We start from the raw sequence: 24149 nt of genomic DNA, 5'->3' as shown, positions 1-24149 counted from the left end.
GTGACTTAAGAGAACCAGCGAGCGCAAAATAAGCGTTAGAGTCTAAGTTAGTTAAAGTATAGATTTACAAGTGACTTTGGTTTAATTCCAACTTACTTGTTGTTTATAGGTTACAAGACTCGTCCCGAGCCTTTTATCACCCCAAGTCGCTCAGGCAAGTTTTCTACCAGTTATAACTGTTGTTGTGATGTATATAGGTATTTACATTATCTTGCGATAGATGCATGTTGGTTAATTAGCAAATGTTGCAATATATTGAAGCATGCTGCTATGGTATATATATATGCATACCTGTTTCGTATTCTTTCCATATATAATTGTTGATTCAGTTGATAATACCTATGCTAGAGGATAGCGGTAATTTGCATATACCCTTAGTATAGGGACCCAAAGGTGAAAATATTTTCTAAAACCGGGAGTCGAGGATCCCGAGTAGATTTTGTATATATGGATATAAATATATATATATATATACTTATATATATATATATGGTCATAGTTTTCAAAACTATTAATCGAATAAGGTTTATTCGATAACTTTAACTTTATTTTATTATTGAATATTATTTCGAATATTATTCGAAGGCGTATGACTCCTTTATATTAAATGAATATTATTTTGAATATTCATTCGAGGACTTATGACTCCTTTTATTTTATTATCTGAATATTATTTGAATATTCATTCGAGGGATTATGACTCAGTTTATATTATTTAATGAATATTTTTGAATATTCATTTGAGGATCTATGACTCCGATTATTTGCTGAGATATATTCTTTATTTTATTAAAGAATAAGGTGTCAATAATCAAACTTATTTTCGATTATTCAAATAAAGATAGTACTTTCATATAAGTATATCTTTGGTTATTTAATACTCTTTTCAAGTATAAGTTTTAATACTTCTACTTCAATTATTTTATAAAGATTATTCTTTATGGGAATATTATTTAAATAATAATATTCAGACATTTTCTAAATATTCTGGGGACTGATTTACTTCATTAAATCAGCTTCACTCCAAACATTCTTAAAAAATGTTTTGCGAGTCTTCAAAATGATTTTTAAAAGTTAGAGCGGATCCCAAAACTCATTTTTTTTATATATTTAAGATCCTCCTTTCGAAGGGGATTTAAATACTCGCTCAAAACCTGAGGGATCCGGCTCTGTGGTGTGTTTTATATTCGTAACAAGGTTGCTGTTTTGATAAATGAATTGATTACTTACCCAACACTCGGGAAGTAAAATTCTTGGAACAAGTTAATCCATTAACAGGCATCGCCTGGGAAATATCGGTGAGTTCTCCTTTCCAAATAGATACGACTTCTTGGTGGAGCCGTATCAACAAGTTTCTACTTGGGGAAAGTGGGGACGAGCTTTACGTTTCAGAGTCATAGATTTCATCTGAACTAGGAGTGGCGTAAGTGGCCGAGTAGCGCCGGCCCAGCCTTATTATATTGGCCCAAATGGCCTGGAAGTTCCGCTAAGGCGGTCCATTCCTTAGGAGTTCAGTGTTCGGTTGACAAGTAAATCCGACAGGTTCTCCTCTACATGTAGAAAATGGTGGGGTTGTACTACTACGACTGATCATCGTAAGTGGTCTTCCTGGCGCGGCAAACTTCCGTAATGAGTTCATCATCCAATTGGATAATTTCTGCAACACTACCCAGAGCACTTCGATAGAAAGGCTACGGTTGGGCGATTGTTGAGTGTTGGCAGGGTCAAGTTTTCAAAATGATGTTTACATCAAATGAAGTATCTCGTAACTTCATTTTATTTTGATAATATTTCAAAGATTTAATCTATTCAAATCTTGTCTTGTAGTCTCATCTATATGATGAACTGTTGAAAACTCTTTATACTTTGAACAGTGGTAGTTCAAGTAGCTTTATAAATGATATAAGTGTAGTGAAGCATTTGGTAACTTCATCTTTTAAACTTATATCTAGTTAATAATTGTCTTATGAATGACAAAGATTTTCAGAAAAACGTTGAGACAAGGTTAGATATATGAGATCACCTTGCAACGATATTTTTATACAGTTATACACTGGGACTTTGTGTGTATTATGCATGGAAGAGGACTTCCAATATTTTGAAAAGTATATATGTATATATACTGAATATTTTGTGACTTCATCGCATTAAGATATCAACTTGGTTCATTTCTTTTGACCAAGACTTTCATGAGTACTAAGAGAAGGCTCATATACTATTAATCATTATACATATTATTTTGGTGGGCTTGCTGCTCACCCTTGCTATCTTCTTTCATCACACAACATCAGATAGATAAGATGAACAGGACCAAGCTCCCAATTCGCAAGCGGATAGGAAACATTCCGCAGCTTTCTAGAAGCGTTCAGGCCGCTGTAGCTGAGGTAGAAATTACCAATAGGCTAAGTTTTCAACTAGTAATGTACCAGACTTATGTATATTATGAATTGTAATAATGGCAAAGAAATGTAAATTTATTCAGAAACCTTTTTAAGGTGTATTGACATAATTGTGGAATAAAATGACTTGTGATTATTTTTGGATATTCATCTCTGAGACTATAACTTGTGGTGTGTGTGTGTATATTGTGGGGTCACAGTACAGAGTAGTTGATTGTTTAATAAGATTGGGTGTTATTAAGGGAAATGGAACTCGTGACAACCCGGATCCCCGACCCCGGATTTGGGGGTGTTACACTCTTTGCTTGAGCAAATTGAGGATGTCCAGCCACCACACAAATTTCTTTCCCATTTCTAAAAATCTTAGCAATTCTCCTTTTTGAAGCTGAATCAGCTGGATCTTTGTAGAAAATAATTGACCTTGACAGAAGCTTCTTTTCATCAGGCTTAGGTGTCTCATACACAGTATCCAAAGGGTTCTTCAATGATAATTTTGGATAATTTACCCTTGGTTTCAGAATTGTTTCTGCCTTTGGAGATTTGATGCAGGATGACTGTCCCCTTTCCAGATAGTTCATGCTCATCTCATTCACAGAAATTTGCTTGACTTGAGAGTGATGGATGGCTGACTTTGCTGGCTCCTTGACTAGTTCAAACTTCTTTTGTATATCCTCATCAATTTTCTCCCAGTTGACTAAACTCAACTTCTTCTTATCAGCTGCTCTTATGTTGGATGCTGCTGCATTGATCAGATCTATACTGTCTATAACTGGTGGCTTTAAGATAGTAATTGAAGGTACAATTACTTTACTGATTTGAATTTGAAGCATCTCCCCCTCACTTGATCATTTCTCCCCCTTTTTGTTATCATCAAGTTGATTAGAGGAGGGGGTTTGAGCAGCCACCAATTTTTGAAGTAAAGTTATCTGTTGGGCTTGATGAAGGTGAATGGTTATTAAAGATGCTTCCATGGCTGACATTATTGTATCCAAGGCATCTATCTTGGTTGCAAGATCAGAATTTTTCCTTAATTGCCTCTTGATGTCAAGCATTGTAGCTTCTGGAAGTTTAGAATCCATCTTGTCTGAAATGGCCTTCTTCATCTCCTCAATATCACCCTTGATGGTGTTTACATCCCTAGCATGTTGGAAGCCTTGTATTTGTTGAAGTTGCAGAGAGGCTAGATGTGCTTGAAGGAGCTTCTTGATGCTGGCATTTATAGTGGTTTGAAGAGCAGTATTTATCTGATTGATTAGTTGGATCAGGGTTGTTTTGAAGTAGTGCTCATCACAGTGCTTTGAAAATGCCCATAATGTCATACTTGATCTTGAAATGGAACCTACTTCTCCCCCTATGTCCATTGCTTCATCTTCACTCTCCCCACTTTCATCACCAAAGAAATCAGCTGAACCACCAGTCTCATAATCCACATCACCAGCTGTAGAAGGCAAAGCTGTGATGGCATCCTTAGCTCTTATCATAGACTGTGTGGTATGCACCAGATTGAGCATCCTTTCTGCATTGTCATTGCCCTGTTCAGCTAGAAGTTGATAAGCTGAAACAGGGTGAGTAAATGCCTCAGCATCAAGGGAGGTGGAATCTATAACAGCTTTAGGTTGCTGAGATAGTCCCTCCCTGTCTGCATCCTGGACATTCATTGACTCACTAACAATGACATCCATCCTTATAGCTCCAGTACCTGCATTTCTCTCATTTTCTCTCTTTTGTTGCATCAGGGTCTCACCCTAGCTCCCCACCCTCACACCCTCACCTTCACCTTCTAAGGCGGGACTCCTCTCACTCTCTTTTGCCAATCCTGAAGAAATGGATTGCATAGTTTCACTCATTTCCTATCCTTTTTCCTGGGAGCAACCCAGACTCTCACTCAAAACAGTCTTCTCTCTCAATCCTAATAGTGACTGTACAACCACCAAATCTTCTGCACTTGAAATAAATGAAGTTTGAGGCTGTGCAGAGATACTCGACGGATGAGTGATATCCATCGGGTGAGTGGTTTTGCTATCCGACGGATAACTGCTGTTAAGCTTATCCGTCGGGATACAATCACTACTCGACGGATGAGCAATATCCGTCGAGAGAGTAGAAATCAATGAACTAGGAAAAGAAACTATTGTGGACTCTGTGCTGATTGAAGATATTTTGGGCACAGATGATTCAACAGTTCCTGAAAGAATTGGCAAGTGAGCCAACAAATCATCTAAAAGATGATGCTCACTTGCACTAGATTTTGGATTCCCCAACAAAGTTAAAGAAGGGGAATCAGGAATTGATGTGTTTATCATGTCCACATCCAGTGAGTTTGAGGGTGAGTTAGGTGTTTGAGGTGCTTCTATTACTAGAGATTTTGGTTGTGACTCCACATTTATTATAGCCACATCAAACTGAATTTGTGAAGGTGCAGTGACTGTATCTTTAGCACCAGTTTGCACAGTGTGTGTACCCTGTGCATCCCCACGGGTTTTAGATTTCTTCTTTCTGGCATAAGTTTGGGGTGAGCTTGTGTCCCTAACCCTCTTGGACTATGCTCTTGCTTGAGAGCTTTATTCAATAACTACACCCTTTTGGGAGGATGCAACTAGAAATGAGCTTTTATCCTTTTTAAGCACTATAGTTTGTTGGGAAACTGCAGTGTGGCTATGCTGGGAATCACTCAACTTTCCATCCTTATCCTTAGGGTTTCTTTTATGTTCACCCCTTCCCTCACCTGACTTACCCACCTGCACACTCCCCTCTTTGGTTTTGGTGGATTTTGCAACTGGCATCTTTTGAGAGATACCAGAGGGGGTTTTCTTTGATTTGGATTTTGAAATATTTACAGGTTTGGTAGCTTGGGTAGGCAACTGTTGGGTCATTGACACAGTTGCCATAGCCACATTAGAACTCAAAGAAATTAGTGAGGTTGGAATAGTGGTAGGAATAGATGAACTTACCTCACTTACCTGAGGTGCTTCCATTATAGGGAAATAGAACAGTGGCACCTCCTTGTGATGATTGGCCCTGTTTAAATCTGCAATGAGCCTTCTCTCTTGAACCCAACAATCTAATTTGTTGTTAGGGTTCTCAAGCACAATACCCTCAGAGAGATGGTTAGCTAACATCATATAAAATCTAACATAATACACATTCTTACCTCTCTTATTTAACTCTCCTAGTTTAAAGCCTAACTCAAACAAGACAAGGTCACTGAAATTATAGAATTTATGTGTAACTAGCATGTAGAGCATGTTAAGCATGGAGATATTGACTGAATCAAAATTACTGACTTTACCTGAAAGGACATTTATCACTACATCACACATAAAACTCCATTCTTTCCTAAGGTCCAATCTCCTAATGTCACTTAACTTAGAAGTATAAAGAGCATAGTTCATGGAATTAAGCATATTGATTATATCAGTGTCAGTGTGTGGTAAGGTCACAGTGTTATCAGGAATCTTGAAACATGCTTTTATAACATCACTATTGATACAAAATTCTTTACCTTTAATGGTGAGTGTGATTGTCTTATTTGTTGAGTTGTATGTAGCTGTGGTCCACATCTCTTCAACAACTTCACAAAAGATTGTGGGTGATTCCAGCATGGCATAACTAAGCTTGCAATTCTTCACAAAGTCCATCATCTTGTGATAGTCACTAGATTGCTGAATACCCTTATTTACTAATGTAGTGAAATTGTTCTTCTCATAAATGAACCCAGTTTGAGACATAATCTTGACAACAGGCGCCATTGTTAGAGAATGAGAGCTTGAAGAGAAAGAGTAAGTGCTTTGAAAGAGAAGAAAATTTGAGCAGTTGATTTGAGAATGATAAAAGAAAAGCAATTGAAATGAAATAAGCTTTTATATTATCTCAAAGAATAACTGTTAAGAATAATAGAGTAAAATAAAGTAACCAATGAAAATTGCCTAAATAGCCGTTTAAAAATAAAATATAAAAATTCCACCCATTATCTGTCGTGTTATGCTTACAGACTGTAAGTATACTCGATGGATAATGTTCAGGGAATTAACGGCTGAGATTAAGACAATTCGACGGATGAGGATAGACCGTTATCCGTCGAGTAATAAAATATTCCAAAAAAATAATTGATTTTTATTAGCATATAATATACCGACGGATTATCAAACTCGATGGATAAGGATCATCCGTCGATATGTAAATTTTGACTTAGCCAAAATTTCATCCATAATTGAAAAATCAATTAAATTTCTGGCTGCATATCAACTTGCAAATTATCTCATATAGATTTAAGAAAAATTAAGCATACCTAACTCACTTACCAACCTTGAAAAGGTGGATTCATCCAGTGGCTTGGTAAAGATATCTACAAGCTGCTTCTCACTTGGAACAAAATGTAGTTCCACAATACCATTCATTACATGTTCCCTTATGAAGTGGTACTTGATATCTATGTGCTTTGTCCTTGAATGTTGTACTGGATTTTCAGTGATGGCAATTGCACTTGTGTTATCACAGAAAATAGGAATCCTCTCAACTTGCAAACCATAGTCTAGCAATTGATTTTTTATCCATAATATATGTGCATAGCAACTGCCAGCAGTAATATATTCAGCTTCAGTTGTGGAAGTAGAAACTGAATTTTGCTTTTTACTGAACCAGGACACAAGCTTGTTTCCTAGAAATTGACAGGTTCCTGTTGTACTTTTTCTATCAATTCTACAACCTGCATAATCTGCATCTGAATAACCAGTTAGATCAAAGCCAGAATCTCTAGGGTACCAAATGCCAAGTTTTGGTGTTCCCTTGAGATATCTGAAAATTCTCTTAATAGCTATTAAGTGACTTTCTCTCGGATCAGCCTGAAATCTAGCACATAAACATGTAGCAAACATTATATCTGACCTACTAGCTGTTAAGTACAGAAGTGAGCCAACCATGCCCCTATAACTTGAAATATCCACAGATTTTTCAGTAGTGTTTAATTCAAGCTTAGTTGCAGTGGCCATGGGAGTTTTTGCAGATGTGCAATCCTTTAGATCAAACTTCTTTAAAAGATCAAAAATATATTTATTTTGACTAATGAATATTCCATCACTAACCTGCTTAACTTGCAAACCAAGAAAGTAAGTTAGTTCTCCCATCAAACTCATTTCATACTTACTTTGCATCAATTTGGCAAACTTTTTGTAAAATTTCTCATCCGTAGAGCCAAAAATAATATCATCTACATAAATTTGAACAAGTATACTAGAGCCATTAACATTTCTAAAGAATAAAGTTTTATCTACAGTACCTCTTGTGAAATGATTTTCTAAAAGGAACTTTGATAAAGTGTCATACCAGGCTCTGGGTGTTTGCTTCAATCCATAAAGTGCTTTCAAAAGATAATAGACATGTTCTAGAAAATTTGGATCTTCAAAACCAGGAGGTTGACTGACATAGATTTCCTCCTCCAAATCTCCATTCAGAAAGGCACTTTTGACATCCATTTGATAGACCTTGAAATTGGCATGGGCTGCATAGTCTAAGAAGATATCGATGGCTTCAAGTCTTGCAACAGGAGTAAATGTTTAATCAAAATCTATTCTTTCTTGTTGACAATAGCTCTTAGCAACCAATCTAGCTTTGTTCCTGACTACTCTGCCATTTTCATCCATCTTGTTTCTGAATACCCATTTGGTGTCTATTGGATTTTTCCCTTTAGGCTTGGGTACCAGCTTCCATACATTATTCCTTTCAAATTGGTTTAGCTCCTCCTGCATAGTTAAAATCCAATCAGGATCCAACAAAGCTTCTTCTACCTTCTTTGGTTCTTCCTTGGAAAGAAAGCTGCTATATAGACATTCTTCTTGAGTTGCTCTCCTGGTTTGAACTCTAGAAGAAACATCACCAATTATGAGCTCGAAGGGGTGATCTTTTGTCCATTTTCTTTGTTGAGGTAGATTAGCTCTAGATGAAGAGGCCTCATTGTTGTCTTGATGTGTGATTAAGTTTTGATTGTTAGAAACTCCCCCTGAGTTTGTGGATCTTTGATTTGAAAAGGGGAACTTTCTATAGGTGATCTATCTTGACTTCTTCCTCCTTTTGATAACCCGATGGATGGTGAATTTTGAGTACCGACGGATGAAGCTGGTTGTCTCCTAACGGATAACGTAGATTGCCTCCCGACGGATGAAGCATTATGCAACTCAACAGATGTTGAGTTTTATGCTTCATTTGTAGTAGATTTTTCTCCATTATCCTTTGATACTGTTTCTTGATCACTTTCATCATCACTGTCATAACTAACCATCTCCACATTGTCGAATTTGAGGCTCTCAGGGTAATCTCCATCTTGAAGTCCTTCAATCTTTTTATCATCAAACACAACATGTATTGATTCTACAAAAATGTTGGTTCTTAGATTGTAGACTCTATATGCTTTACCAACAGCATATCTAACAAAAATTCCTTCATCTGCTTTAGCATCAAACTTCCCATTTTGATCAGTTTGATTTCTCAGAATATAGCATTTACAACCAAAGACATGAAGAAAATTTTGAGTTGGCTTCTTGTTCTTGAACAATTGATAGGGAGTCATGCATCTTGCTTGATTAACCAGGGAAATATTCTGAGTGTAACATGCAGCATTTACAGCTTCAGCCCAGAAATATGTTGGCAGTTTAGATTCTTCAAGCATTGTTCTTGCAACTTCAATAAGTGATCTGTTCTTCCTTTCCACTACTCCATTCTGTTGTGGAGTTCTTGCTGCTGAAAACTCATGCAGAATCCCATTTTCCTCACAAAATGCTATCATGACTGAATTCTTGAACTCAGTTCCATTGCCATTCCTGATTCTTCTAACCTTGAAATCAGGATGATTATTGACTTGCCTTATGTGATTGATGATGATTTCACTAGCCCCATCTTTAGACTTTAGGAAATATGTCCAAGAGAACTTTGAGAAATCATCTACAATTACTAGGCAAAATCTTTTTCTTGAGATGGACAATACATTGACTGGTCCAAACAAATCCATGTATAGCAGTTGCAAAGGTTCTTCAATTGTAGAATCAAGTTTCTTCCCAAATGATACTTTAATCTGCTTCCCTTTTTGATAGGCATCACACAGTCCATCCTTAGAAAACTCCACTAGAGGAATGCCTCTAACCAGTTCTTTCTTTACTAGCTCATTCATGGTCTTGAAGTTTAAATGGGATAGCTTCTTGTGCCATAGCCAACTTTCATCTTGACTTGCTTTACTGAGAAGACAAGTAAAAGATTCTGCATTAGATGAGTTGAAATCAGCTAGGTACACATTTCCTTTTCTCACACCAGTGAGAACTACGTTGTTGCTTCTTTTGTTAGTCACAACACAGGCTTCTGAGTTGAAAGTTACTGAGTTGCCTTTATCACAAAGCTGGCTGATACTCAACAAGTTGTGTTTGAGACCATCCACTAAGGCAATTTCCTCAATGATGACATTGTCCTTTGAAATCAAGCCATATCCCACAGTTTAACCCTTGCTGTTATCTCCAAAAGTAATACTTGGGCCAGCTCTCTCCTTAAACTCTGTGAGTAGGGTAGAATCACCAGTCATGTGTCTTGAACAACCACTATCCAAGTACCAAAGATTCTTCCTGTTTTCCTGCACACATCAAAATCAAATCAAGTTGATTTTGATACCCAAGTTTCCTTGGGTCCTGCCTTGTTAGCTTTCTTTTTCTATTTCTTAGGCTTTATCTCATTTGACTTGGGGATATCAGATTCATCCTTGGTCATTTGAGTTGAGCCTTTGAAACCATTCATTGCAACATAATTATCATACATATTATAATCAACAGGGAATGGCATGCTATTAGTAAACATGTTATTCCAGTAAGGCATGCTAAATGACATTTGTGGCATACTAAATGCAGCATAATAGGGATTAGGTGCAAATGGCATATTAGAAAATTGTGCATTCAAATTCTGTGTAGACATGACATTCATAGGCATGAGAGGCATGACATTCATGTTAGGAAAGTGAGGTGGCACAGACATGGAAGTAGGCATGACAGATTTGCAATTAACAGACAAATGATTTACACTACCATACTTGACACATATTTTTCTAGGAGCATATTTATCAGGTGTGTAGTTATTGTGTTTGTTAATCCCTACTTTACCATTTCTATTATTTTTCTTTTTAACCTCTATTTTCACCTCAATCTTTTCAAGTCTGTCACTTAACTGTTTGACAGTCATGTGACCAACATTAGCCTTTTTCCCTTTCTTAACTTGACTTGATTCTCCTGAAATAAAGTTCTTGGAAACAGATCCATATTATTCATTCAGCTTAACAAGTTTGGCTTTACTAATTGGCTTGCTTACAGCCGACGGATGAAAATTTTCATCATTCGACAGATAACCCTTTTTGTTATCCGACGGATGATCCTCATCATCCGTCGAGTCTACATCTGTTATCACTCCATCCACCAAATTTGGTTCTAGTTTCTCTTTGTTCTTTTTCCAGGCTGCATCATAGAAGGACTCGATTCCTTGAACTTTGGTAATTTGAGCATGGACATCTTTAGATGTTTTCCATGCCTTAATCACCTCCTGTTCACGCTCGAGCTGCTTCTTCAAAATTTCTTCTTTCTTCAAGGACTCAGTTAATTTCTCCTTGGCAATCTTACACTCAATTCTTAATTTTTCAAAATCAATGAACTGAGACTCTAGCACATTATTTCTCTCACTCAAAAACAAATTGTTTTCTTTGATTTTAGAATTTTCTTTAGTAAGAGACTTAAGTGTAACACGCAAATGATATAACTCTGTAGACATGTCATTTATAGCATCATTACACTCAGCTTTAGATAAATGTGCAAGGTTTATAGTAATTACCTGATTACTTGAAGAACTTGTTTCTGTTTCATCATACTTGGCCATTAGGTCTAAATTGACACAGCTGATATCTTCATCTTCATCCAGACCATCTGTTGCCCAATCATTTTCTTGTGTAATGAAAGCCCTTTCCTTTTGTTTGAGCAGCTCAAAGTATTTTTGCTTATAATCCGCAGGCTCAAACTTTTTCTTACTGGAATCTGTCTTCCTACACTCACTAGCAAAGTGCCCTGCCAAGCCACATTTGAAACATTTGAATTTTGATTTATTTACCATGTTTCTATTTGGCTTGGCTGCTCCAAAGTTCTTTTTGAACTTGAGCTTGGCAAATCTTCTGGAAAAAAAAGCTAAATGTTCATCAATGTCTTCCATGTCATCTTGGCTCAAAGAATCTTCACTTTCTACTGCAAGCCCCTTGCCCTTGCTTTCACAGACCCTTGAAGTTGACTCCACAGCTTCCATCTTCATCTCCTTCTCTTCCACTAACTCAGCAACTAGTGCAATGGACCCTCCTTTCTTCTTTCCTCTCTCCATCCTCTCATCTTGCTCTATTTCAAGCTCATAAGTTTTCAGGATGCTATAAAGTCTCTCCAAAGTAAACTCCTTATAATCTTGTGAGTTCCTTAATGAGACTGTCGTTGGTTTCCATTCCTTTGGAAGAGATCTAAGGAATTTCATATTTGAGTCTTTTGTTTAATAGACCCTTCCATGCAACTTTAAAGCATTTAGTAGTTTTTGAAACCTACTAAAAATGTCAGTGAGAGATCCACGTTCTTCATTATGAAAATGCTCATATTGCTGAATCAGTAGCTGCATCTTGTTTTCTCTAATTTGCTTAGTGCCATCACAGATGATCTGTATTGTATCCCAAACATCCTTGGCAGTTTTGCAGTTTATAATGTTGTCAAACATATCACCGTTAACTCCATTAAACATGATATTCATGGCCTTTTTATCCTTCCTGACTTGTTCAATATCAGGATCAAACTATTCATGCCTTGGCTTGGGGACAGATGGCTCATTTCCAGTTGCAGCTCTCATTGAAACATGAGGGCCTCTTTCTATACAGTCCATGCAGGCCTCATCTTGAGAAAGCAAATGAAGATGCATCTTTACTTTCCAATGATGGTAATTATCTTTATCCAGAAAAGGAATCTTGACTCCAACATCCTTCTTGTTCATCTTGCTGTATTGTTTTGATCTTTAAACTCTTTGTTCTTCAAGAGCTTGCTCTGATACCAATTGTTAGTCCCTTAACAATGTAACAAGAATTACAGAAGGGGGGTTGAATGGAATTCTTGAAACTTTTTCTTGAATAAAAATGTTCTAACTGAAATATATATATATATATGTGTGTGTGTGTGTGTGAATTGATTAGCAGAATGCGGAATAGTTACTTGAAATGAATCAAAATACAAGTAATTAAAAACAAGAGTCTTTAAAAACTTTCTGGTGGATTGAATGATGCCACCAGAGATATATAATATATATCGAGAAAACTCTGTGTGCAAAAAGCTCACAGCTGCTTACAAATGATAACAACTAAGAATGAGAGAAATGCTAAGAATACAACTTACAAATGTTTCTCTCTTTCTAACTGAGTTTCTTAGTTACTATTCTATTGCTGCTTCTTGGTTTATATATCACCAAGATTACAAAGTAATAAGACAGGATAATAAAACAAAAACTATCAAGTCCAATACAATGCTACTTCATTACTCTATTCCAGCATCTTTGAATATCTTCATAATAGCATGGAAATGGCAATGCTTCTTTGTTCTCAAAAACCTAGTTAAATAGGCTACCACATTCCATTCGCATACACTCGACGCATGTGACTGTGTTGTCACTGTCAACGGATATTTGAATTTTTTATCCGTTGAGTACATGATCATCCGTCGAGTTTATGATCATCGGTTGATGGCTTTGTTGATCATCCGTCGATTGCTATATTGATCATCCGTCGATGGCTTTGTTAATCATTCATCGGTATCTATTTGGCACTTGACTTCATTTCATTTATGCAGAATTACTAGACACCATCTATGTACAATTAATCAACCTATTCTACATATCTAGTTAAAGTCAACATGATTTATATGCTACTACAGAATCTATACAAAGGTGTATGCAGAAATATGCTACAAACTTATTGTTACATAAGCTACTCACTCGATGGATAATAAGTCATCATCCGTCGGGACCAAAAAAGAGTTATCCGTCGGGACTATAATCCTTATTCGTTGAGTGCTACAATTTCACTAAGTAAAATCTACCAAGGTGTTTTGTTCATGAAATCATCAAGTACACACCATATACACAATAATATTTGATATGCATGATTCGTAGGTAATTTTAACCATCTTACTTGCCCTATATAATCATGATAGATAACTTGTACATTAAACCGTTATGTTGTCAAATTCTATAGACATATAGGGTCTCAATATAATTGGTGTCTATTCAGTTTATATCTCTTTTGTGGATGTCTGGCAGTATGGCATTCGTGCAACAAAAGTTGGCATTTATCAGTTTCGTGTTATCTGATTAGTGTCATCACCATTGCATGCCAAAGTTAAGAACAAAAAGGCTATTGAATGAAGTATTTAATGAAGTTAGAATCTCATGTTTGTGTCACATAGTATTCAACTCTCTGTGTTCTTTTAGTTAATATTCTTTAGTATAATATCTTAGTTAAGCATAGTTAAAACAACCTCAATTTGTTATTCGTCTTAGCATTAAATAATAACCATACCATTGTTGCATAAGTACATTGATTTAAATTAACTTAAACCAGTCTCTGTGGGAATGAACTAGAAATAATTCTATATTACTTGCGATCACGTATACTTGCGTGAATATTAGAGCGTGTTTTCGTCCTAACAAGTTTTGGGCGCCGTTGGCGGGGACTTTGGTGTTAATTTTTAGTTTATGTGTTTGTCATCATTGATCGTTAAAGTTTAGTGACTCGGATATTGTTACTTACTAATTTCCTTGTCGTGTCTCAGGTACTCTAGCGAGCGTGTATGCATACGCGTTCTCGGTCTCGTAAGAGAACATTGGATCAAGTTGAGGAAGAAGTTGTAGTAGCTAAGGAAGTTTTCGAGGAAGTTCTTGTCGAGGAGAAAGTTGAAGAAGAAGCACTTATTGCAATGGGAGAACCAGAAGCGAATCCGAAGGCTTTGATGGATTACTCTCAACCAAAGATAAATGATATTCAATTTTACGACCGGCATTTTGTGTAATATTATTTGTGGACTTGGTATAATATTAGAGCCGAATGTAAATATAGTAAATGGTTGTACGTTGTGTGAATGAAAATTTCTGCATTATAAATTTGCTTTATGCAGTATATGATTTTTCAAAGCAAAAGTTTATTTATTTCCCTTATTTTTGATTTTTTAAGGAATATTCTAAACCTTGGAGAAATTTTCTTTTAAAAGTTATTTTGTTCACAAATTTCGAAAGTGATTTTATAAAATTTCTAAAAATCCAAGTTATTTTATGGTATAAATTTTATAATTTTTAAACTTGTATTTTATTTTATAAAAATAAATCTTTACAAATTTTATTTGTTATAATTAGCAAATTACATAGAAGCCCTTGCATGCAAATCACCCTTCTATTCTCTCAAAGGGCAAAGAAGACCTTTCCAACCCCACTAACTCATTTGTTGATTACCAAATTACCACACTAACCTTGCATGCAAAATGGCCTAACTTTTGCTAAAGGTCATTTTTGTACATTCTCACTTCCACTCATTATTTTGTCAACCCAAAAGCATAAAACCAAAAACCAAGTGGGAGAAGTCATTTTCACTCACTCCACACTCCAACACACCTCATTTTTTCTCTCCTTCCCTCCCTCACTTGTTGCTCTCGGCCGAAGCCCCCCATCCCCCACTCCCTCCATTTTTCATTTCATTCCTCATCTTCCCTAGTGTAAATCTTCTACCTACATTAATTTTATATACTTCCCAAGAGTTTTGTGACTTGGGAGTTGAAGTTTCATGGTTGCATGTGTAGTTCTTGTGTGATCTCCAAAGAGAAACTCTTGATTCTTGTGAATTCAAGAGCTCTCTATGAGATACATTTTATATATGTGCTAACTAAGTGTTTTATGAAGAAACCATGCTTTAAAATCCTTTGCATGCTACTGAAATTTCATTATATATTCATGTTTAGCCATGCATGCTAGTTTTAAGATATTAAAATGATGATCAACCATGTTTTGCATGCTACTCTTTTCGAAATCATGTTGTTATGTCTAAAAATCTATAAATTCAAAATATGTGTGCTTAAAATAGATTGGTTCCATGATAAATTTCTTATTAATAGTTAAGAGAAGATATATTTCATGAATATTAAGGATGAGTAATAGGTACAAGTCGAATTTGCAAGCATTTAAACTTTATGCTTTAGCCGAAATATTGTTAAGTGTTTTCCATGAGTTGCATGTTATATTTTTAGTTGCATGTTGTTGTTCTTGGGCATGGATGATCTCCCCTCCTGTTGGGGCACTATTTTAGGACATTAAGGCACTAGGTTTGCTTTGGTAAGGGTTGGATTCTTGGTTATTAAGTGGGAGTTAAGGTGGAAAAGGATTAGTTAGTGTTTACATTTTTTCCAGAATTGATGCACTAGTTTATGGGGAAGTTTTGAATGAGTATTTGTTGTGCACTTTGAGGCCCAATCCACCATAAGCTAGCACTAGGAGTATATAAAAGTCTTTAGCTGTTTGTTGAAGGTTTGGAATTCGTTTGGTTGGGTGCACGAGTGGAATCACAAAATCTGTCCAGCAGGGGACAATTTTGTTGCAACTTAGAAATAGGAAGCTTTGACCATGTCATGGGTAGGCCCTCATTAGGCCCTATTGGGCCTTAGTTAGAGGGAGTGTCAGAGGAGTTTTTCCAGCCATAGTTCATAAGATTTGAGTTAGAACCATGTGTTGCAAGTTAGTTCAAGTCAGGGCATTTTCTGCCCAGAAAAACAGGGGAACCATGAACTTTAAGTTTAGGCCCAAGGAGGCCCAAGCTAGGCCCTTAAGCCACATCGAGTTTGGAAGATTCCTTATGGTCAGAAGAGTCTAGTGTAGAAGTTTTGGAGGTAAAATTGTAGTGTAAGAGTGTCTAATGCACTCAAGAAACCATAGATGTCATTCTGAAATTTATCTTAGTGAGCACTTTCACTTATCACATAGTTTTAGAGCACTTATGAGTGAGACCTAGGTTGACCACTATGGTTTCAAGATAGTATAAAGCCAGTAGAGTAAAAGGTCCAAGTGAGGGTCAATAGGTTTTGGATAGTTTAGTAAAAGCACATCGAGTTAGGAGGCCAAAATTTGGAGACTTTGTCTAGTTTAGCGATCAAGTAACTTAGTTGGGGATCAAGATCATCCAAGCCTAGTGTTGCATTATGGTGTGTGTGATATTATTTGATATTAAAATATGATATGTGAGTATATATGGCTATGTGTACTATTGTATTTATAAGGTGATTATAAATTTCGTGCATATAGGCCTAAGTGCCATTTGTATTTAATTTTGGGTTGTAAATAGGCTGAGTTGGTGAAAATATATTATAATGAGGTTATTATTATTTATGTAGGATCTCGAGACGAGGGTAAACTTGCCATAAAGGTCGAGTAAAGCTTCCAGTTGCTCCTACCAGCCAGACTAGACCAGCCTTTCTCAAGGCAAGTGATTCAACCCGTTTTTCGTTTACACTGCAAATGTGTGATAATTAGTTCCTATATATATATGATGCGAGCATCCCGAGTCATCTTGATATACTTGAACCAAGTGATTCTTAAATCTATCTTCGTATTATATAGAAATGCCATGAACCCTCAAGTACATATTGCAAGTAGATCAAAAGTCGTATCATGCTAGTACATCAAAGTAATTGGAATGCCATGATAAAAATAAAGATTTGTTATAAAACTTGATTGATCCTCTTGATTAACATGCTATTGATTCCTAAAATCTTGACATCTCACCCTGATGCTTGAACCCCAATAGAAACTTTACATTGATACCTAAAAGCCAGATACTCTTTAAAGTTGTTCATGATTGTTTGATAACCCTATCCTTACCCTAAAGTTCGACATCCTGTTATACCTTAAGCTAATGATCACTTTCTTTATACCTTAATACTTCTAGTATACTTATAACCAGTGATGCTTATCTTCTTGATGCTATAATACCTATACCTTGTCTAAAACCATTGCTTTAAGCCTAGTTTGGCATTACTCCTTCCTATTATCCAAAAACCCTACTAAATCTTCTTGTCAGAAACCTTGTAAATAGAAACCGTGCAAGTACCCCGATAGAATAAAATCTAGTGAATCATGGCCCTGAGATTTGGTGACATATTTCCAGTATTTTAAAGTTGATCTATAATCCCTCGTTAAAAATGTTTACTATTTAAGAGATTTTATTATAAATCGGCATCAGTTTTTGAAATGATTAAAATGTGGATTTTCAGTCCCAAAGGGGGATAAATGTTTTCTTGAATAGTGGATCTGGACTGAGACGCGAGTCCCTTCCACACTTATATTGTAGGCTTAAAAGTTGCTTAGGGATCCCATTAATGTTTTAGAACCCAGTGAGGTTCGGGATTACTTCGCGGCTGATCACCGGCTGTAATCCGAAGCGTCATAAAATAATTTTGATTAAGATATGATTTTGAAAATGTTTTGATTCAAGCAAATGATGCCATCACCCAAAATTTCATCTTTTATTATTATTTATATCTTCGCATTGTCAATCTTTAATATCTCGATTTATGTGTTGTATCATATTGTTTAGCACTTGTTGAATATTTGGCTCACTCCTTGCTTTAACCCTGATATTTCAGCTAGCAGCTATGGTTAGATTCAAGCAGACAGCACGTAAGACTTGTGACGCTGATACATATGTCCGAGCTCAGGTAGAATAAGAGATAGTATTTTGTGAGGACTCGATATTAAAATCAGTTGTAATAGATGGTAGTGTTGGGCTATTCCAAACCCTAAAATGTAAGATCTTGGATTCAGTTATATTTACTTTCTTTTAAATATTGTAATAGTTATATATTATGTATTGTTAAGTTGGGGGTGTGACATTTAATCTAGCATTGTTCGACCAACCATCTCGGCTAACACCTTTGAGATCAAGTCAAGCACGATTCAGATGATACAGAACTCAGTTCAGTTTGGGGGTTCTCTGGAAGACCCCAACATGTACATCAGAGATTTCGTCGAGATCTGCAACACTTTCAAGTTCAATGGAGTTTCTGAAGATGCTATTAAGTCGAGGCTTTTCCCATTCTCTCCGCGGGATAAAGCTAAGTGATGGTTATATTCTCTACCACCAGGGTCTATCACCAAATGGGAGGATCCTGCTCAAAAGTTCTTAACTAAATTTTTTCCTTTGGCGAAGACTTCTGCAATCAGAAACGCACTTATTCAATTTGCTCGACAATCTGGAGAATCTTTATGTGAGGCTTGGGATCGCTATAAAGAGATATTTAGAAAGTGTCCTCACCATGAGATTCCTGACTGAATGATCATTAACTGCTTATATAATGGTTTGGGTGCTACTTCTAGACCCATGCTTGATGCAGCATCAGGAGGAGTATTGTGGGCAAAAAGCTATGATGAAGCTTATGAATTGATTGAACTGATGACTGCTAATGAATACCAGAATCCTACTCAGAGACTATCTCAGAGCAAGGTAGCAGGAATTCTGGAGTTAGATGCAGCTACTGCTATAGTTGCTCAGCTTAAGGCTTTGATGATGAAGGTGGATTCTTTGGCTAATTATGGAGTTAATCAGATCACTAGTGTCTGTGAGCTTTGTGCTGATGCGTATGAGACGGAGCATTGCGCTATTTCTAGTGAATCAGCTCAGTCCGTGAGCAATTTTCAAAGGTCGCAGCAGCCTGTTCCAGCCACCTATCATCCTAACAACCGCAATCATCCTAACTTCAGTTGGAGAAATTCTCAGAATACGGTTTAACAGAATTATCAGCAATATCCAACAAAGCAGTACAACCCTCCTGATTTTCAGCAACCGTAATATGCACCAAGACAACAACTCCAGATGTAACAGTCTAATGGAAAATCTGAATTGGAGGAGTTGAGGCTCATGTGCAAGAGCCATGCTGTTTCTATCAAGATCTTGGAAAATCAAATTGGACAAATTGTTAATGCCTTGCTAAATCGTCAACCTGGTATACTTTCCGGTGACACTGAAGTACCAGGAAAGAAGGAAGCTAATGAACAAGTTAAGGTAATTACATTGAAGTCTGGGAAGGTTGCAAATCCCGAAAAATCTCAAGTTTCGGAAGAAGAAGCTATGGCTGAAGAAGAAATGTAGAAGGAAGCAGAAGTGGTACCAATGAAGACTATGTTTGAACACACTCCTCCTGAGGGTAATACATGGGAGAAGCAGATCTATCCTCCACCTCCTTTCCTTAAGAGACTGCAGAAGAATAAAAAGCCGGATAAGAAGTTTGAAAAATTTCTGGAGGTGTTCAAGAAACTTCATATCAACATACCTTTTGCTGAAGCTCTTGAACAAATGCCTAGTTATTCGAAGTTTATGAAAGGTATACTTTCTCGGAAAGTGAAGCTTGATGACTTAGAGACCATTGCTCTCATGGAGGAATGCAGTGCTGTGATACAACAGAAGTTGCCTCCGAAGCTTAAAGATCCTGGAAGCTTCACTATTCCTTGCACCATTAGAAAAGTTTCATATTGACAAATGCTTATGTGACTTGGGAGCTAGCATCAATCTGATGCCCTTGTCAATCTTCAAGAAGTTGGACTTACCTGATCCAAAGCCTACTTATATGACCTTGTTGGCCGATCGTTATATTACGTACCCACGAAGCATTGTGGAGGATGTCTTGGTCAAGGTGGACAAACTCATCTTTCCTGCTGATTTTGTAATTCTTGATTTCGAGGAGGATAAGAAGATTCCCATAATCTTGGGAAGACCATTCTTGGCTACGGGTCGAATCTTGATTGATGTGCAAAAGGGTGAGCTTACTATGCGAGTGCTGGATCAGGATGTGACTTTCAATATGTTCAATGCCATAAAATTCCCCACTGAAAATAAGGAGTGCTTAAAAGTGGAGTTGGTCGATTCTGTGGTTACTTTAGAACTTGATCAATTGCTAAAGTTTGATGCCTTAGAAAATGCCTTCTTGGGGAATTCAGATAGTGAAGATGATGAAGATGATGAACAGTTGCAATATCTGAATGCTTCTCCCTGAAAGCGGAAGATGGGTATGCCTTTTGAATCTCTTGGAATGGAGGAGATGAACAAATCTCCAAAGCGCCTCAAGAAATCTATTGAGGAAGCTCCTACCCTTGAGCTTAAACCATTGCCTGAACACTTAAGGTATGCCTTTTTAGGTGATGCATCTACTTTGCCTGTGATTATTGCATCTGACCTTTCAGGTAGTGATGAGGAAAAACTCTTAAGAATTCTGAGAGAGTTCAAATCGGCAATTGGATGGACTATAACAGATATTAAGGGAATCACTCTTCTTATTGCATACATAAAATTCTGCTAGAGGAAGGTAGCAAGCCTATTGTTGAGCAACAAAGAAGGCTTAATCCAATCATGAAAGAAGTCATGAAGAAGGAAATTCTCAAATGGCTGGATGCAGGGATCATCTATCCCATTTCTGACAGTTCTTGGGTGAGTCCAGTTCAGTGTATGCCAAAGAAAGGAGGGATCACCGTTGTTGCTAATGAGAAGAATGAGCTCATTCCTACTCGAACAGTCACGAGGTGGAGAGTTTGCATGGACTACAGGAAGCTGAACAAGGCCACGAGAAATAATCACTTCCCTCTGCTTTTTATTGATCAGATGCTGGACAGATTAGCTGGGCACGAGTACTACTGTCTTCTGGACGGCTATTCGGGCTATAATCAGATTTGCATTTCTCTAGAAGATCTAGAAAAGACTACTTTCACTTGTCCATTTAGTTCTTTCACTTTCAGAAGAGTTTCTTTTGGTTTGTGTGGAGCACCTCCCACATTTCAGAGATGCATGATGGCTATATTCTCTAACATGATTGGTCAGAATGTGGAGGTGTTTATGGATGATTTCTCTGTGTTTGGTGATTCTTTTGATGAGTGCTTGCAAAATCTTGTCGTAGTTCTTAAAAGGTGTGTTGAAACCAATCTGGTTCTCAACTGGGAGAAATGTCACTTTATAGTGCGACAGGGCATTATTCTTGGGCATAAGGTCTCTAGTAAGGGTCTTGAGGTGGACAAAGCCAAAGTGGGGGTCATTAAAAATCTCCCCCACCAATTTCTGTTAAGGAAGTTCACAGCTTTCTTGCTCAAGCGGGTTTCTATAGACGATTCATCAAGGACTTCTCTAAAATCTCTAAACCTTTGTGCAATCTTTTAGATAAAGATGTCTCGTTCAAGTTTGATGACGAGTGCCTAGCTACTTTTGAGTTCTTGAAGAAGAGTTTGATCACAGCGCCTGTCATAACTGCACTTGATTGGAATAAACGTTTTGAGATGATGCGCTATGCAAGTGACTATAAAGTTGAAACATTTCTTGGGCAGAGAAAGAACAACATATTTCATGTGGTCTCCTATGCTAGTAAGACCCTCAATGGTGCTCAACTGAATTACACTACTGTGGAGAAAGAACTCTTAGTCATTGTCTACGATTTTAAGAAGTTTCGATCTTATTTGCTTGGGACGAAGGTGACAGTTTTCACTGATCACGCTGCAATTCGATATCTCGTCTCGAAGAAGGACTCAAAGCCTAGATTGATTAGATGGGTTCTTTTGCTTCAGGAATTTGAATTAGAGATCAAGGATAAAAAAGCAACTGAGAATCAAGTCGTTGATCATCTTTTGCGTTTGGAAGATCCAAGTGCAACTTCACATGATAAGACATTGATAAATAAGTCTTTTCCCGATGAGCAGTTGTTTGGGGTACAAGAAAAAGAACCATGGTTTGCAGACATTGTGAACTACCTTGTGAGTAATATCATGCCTCCAGAATTGTTTATGCTCAAAGGAAGAAGTTTCTGCATGAGGTGAAGTTGTACATGTGGGATGAACCATATCTGTTTAGGCAAGGAGCTGACCAGATCATCAGGAGATGTATTCCGTACAGCGAAACGGGGGGGGGGGATCTTGTGAGACTGTCATTTGACTGTTTATGGAGGCCACTATGGAGCAGCAAAGACAGCAGCTCGTGTCCTTCAAGCGGGATTCTTCTGGCCCACATTGTTTAAGGATGCACATCACTTTATTTTGAAGTGTGATCGATGCCAGCGTGTGGGTAATATGTCCAAGGGGGATGAGATGCCTCTTAATGTGCTTCTCGAGGTTGAAGTCTTTGATGTTTGCTGAATCAATTTTATGGGGCCGTTTGTATCATCTTGCAATAATTAGTATATCTTGTTGGCGGTAGATTATATGCGAAATGGGTTGAAGTTAAGGCTTTGCCAACAAATGATGTAAATGTAGTGCTTTATTTTCTTCATAAGCAGATATTCACATGATTTGGGACTCCAAGAGTCATAATCAGTCATGAGGGATCGCATTTTTACAATCGCAAGTTCACTGCAATGATGCAAAGGTATAATGTGAATCATCACATTGCTACAGCCTACCATCCTCCGACTAATGGTCAAGCTGAGGTGTCTAATAGAGAGATCAAGCGTATTTTAGAGAAAGTTGTATTTCCATAAAGGAAGGATTAGTCTTTAAAGCTTGATGAAGATGTGTGGGTGTATAGAACAGCATACAAGCTCTGTTAGGCATGTCGCTATTTCAGTTAGTTTATAGTAAGGGGTGTCATTTTCCTGTAGAGCTCGAACATAAAGCGTATTGGGCTTTGAAGAAGTTGAACCTTGATTTAGATGCAACTGGTAAGAAAATAATGCTTCAATTGAATGAACTCGACGAATTTTGACTTCAAGCGTATGAAAATAACAAAATGTATATAAGGAAAAAGTCAAGAGGTGGCACGATAGGGGTCTAGTTCTCAAATCATTTGTGCCGGGGCAGCAAGTTCTTTTGTTCAACTCTCGTCTCCGTCTTTTTCCTGGAAAAATGAAGTCGAGGTGGTCCGGGCCTTTCATAATCAAAACTGTGTTTCTGCATGGACTTGTGGAGATTTTTGAGAATGATCCAGGCCAAGCGTTCAGAGTGAATGGATAAAGGTTGAAGCACTACTACGGGGATACGACAAACCGTGAGGTGGTTAGTGTCGTTCTATTATCTACTTGATCTTGAGATTCTACGTCAGCTAACGACATAACCTAAGCGCTTCTTGGGAGGCAACCCAAGTTTGTTGTACATTGGTAGATAGAGGAAGAAGGAAAAAAGGAGGAAAAACACAAAAAAATCAGAAAAATAGAAAAATTCAGTGCCAATTACAGTAGCATGGTGCGCCCGCGCTGAGAAGCGGGGAGGCCGCGCTGAAAAGTCAGTAGCATGGCGCGCTGGCATGCGGGGCGGCCATGCTGGTTTTTCAAAAGCACGGCGCGCCCGCGCTGCCAGCGGGGCGGCCGCAATGGATCAATGAAGTCGAAAAAAATATAAAGCAGAAAATAATAGAAAATCAGGGACTTCAATACAAATTCAATTTGTACCCGAATTTCCCTCCACCACATCCCATATTTCCCTATCCAAATCAAATCCATTATTCCTATTATTCCCATAATCAATTCTCACTTCTTTCCCATAACTAATTCTCTCCTAATATTCTATATATACACACACTTATACAGAACTTCTCAATCACTTCTCAAATTCTCAAACACAAATCTCTCTCAAACACTTATCTTTTCTCTCAAACTATTCAATCTCAATGGCACCCAAAAGGCAAAGAACTCAAGTTAGCAGCAACACTACTGATTCTTCGAGTGCGGG

The 24149-nt window shown here is 37.3% G+C and overlaps 1 non-coding gene across 1 annotated transcript; it reads right to left on the bottom strand.

The window, feature by feature from the left end:
• Positions 1 to 18672: 18672 nt before the first annotated feature.
• Positions 18673 to 18779, bottom strand: LOC141669510 (small nucleolar RNA R71). Its single transcript, XR_012553789.1, has one exon. It is a non-coding gene; the product is annotated as a small nucleolar RNA R71 (small nucleolar RNA).
• Positions 18780 to 24149: the final 5370 nt, after the last annotated feature.

The sequence above is a fragment of the Apium graveolens genome, chromosome 6 (genome assembly GCF_009905375.1).
Source record: "Apium graveolens cultivar Ventura chromosome 6, ASM990537v1, whole genome shotgun sequence".
Taxonomy (NCBI): Eukaryota; Viridiplantae; Streptophyta; class Magnoliopsida; order Apiales; family Apiaceae; genus Apium; species Apium graveolens.
Note: the sequence above shows the minus strand (reverse complement) of the source record. Positions and strands in the feature narration are given on the sequence as shown.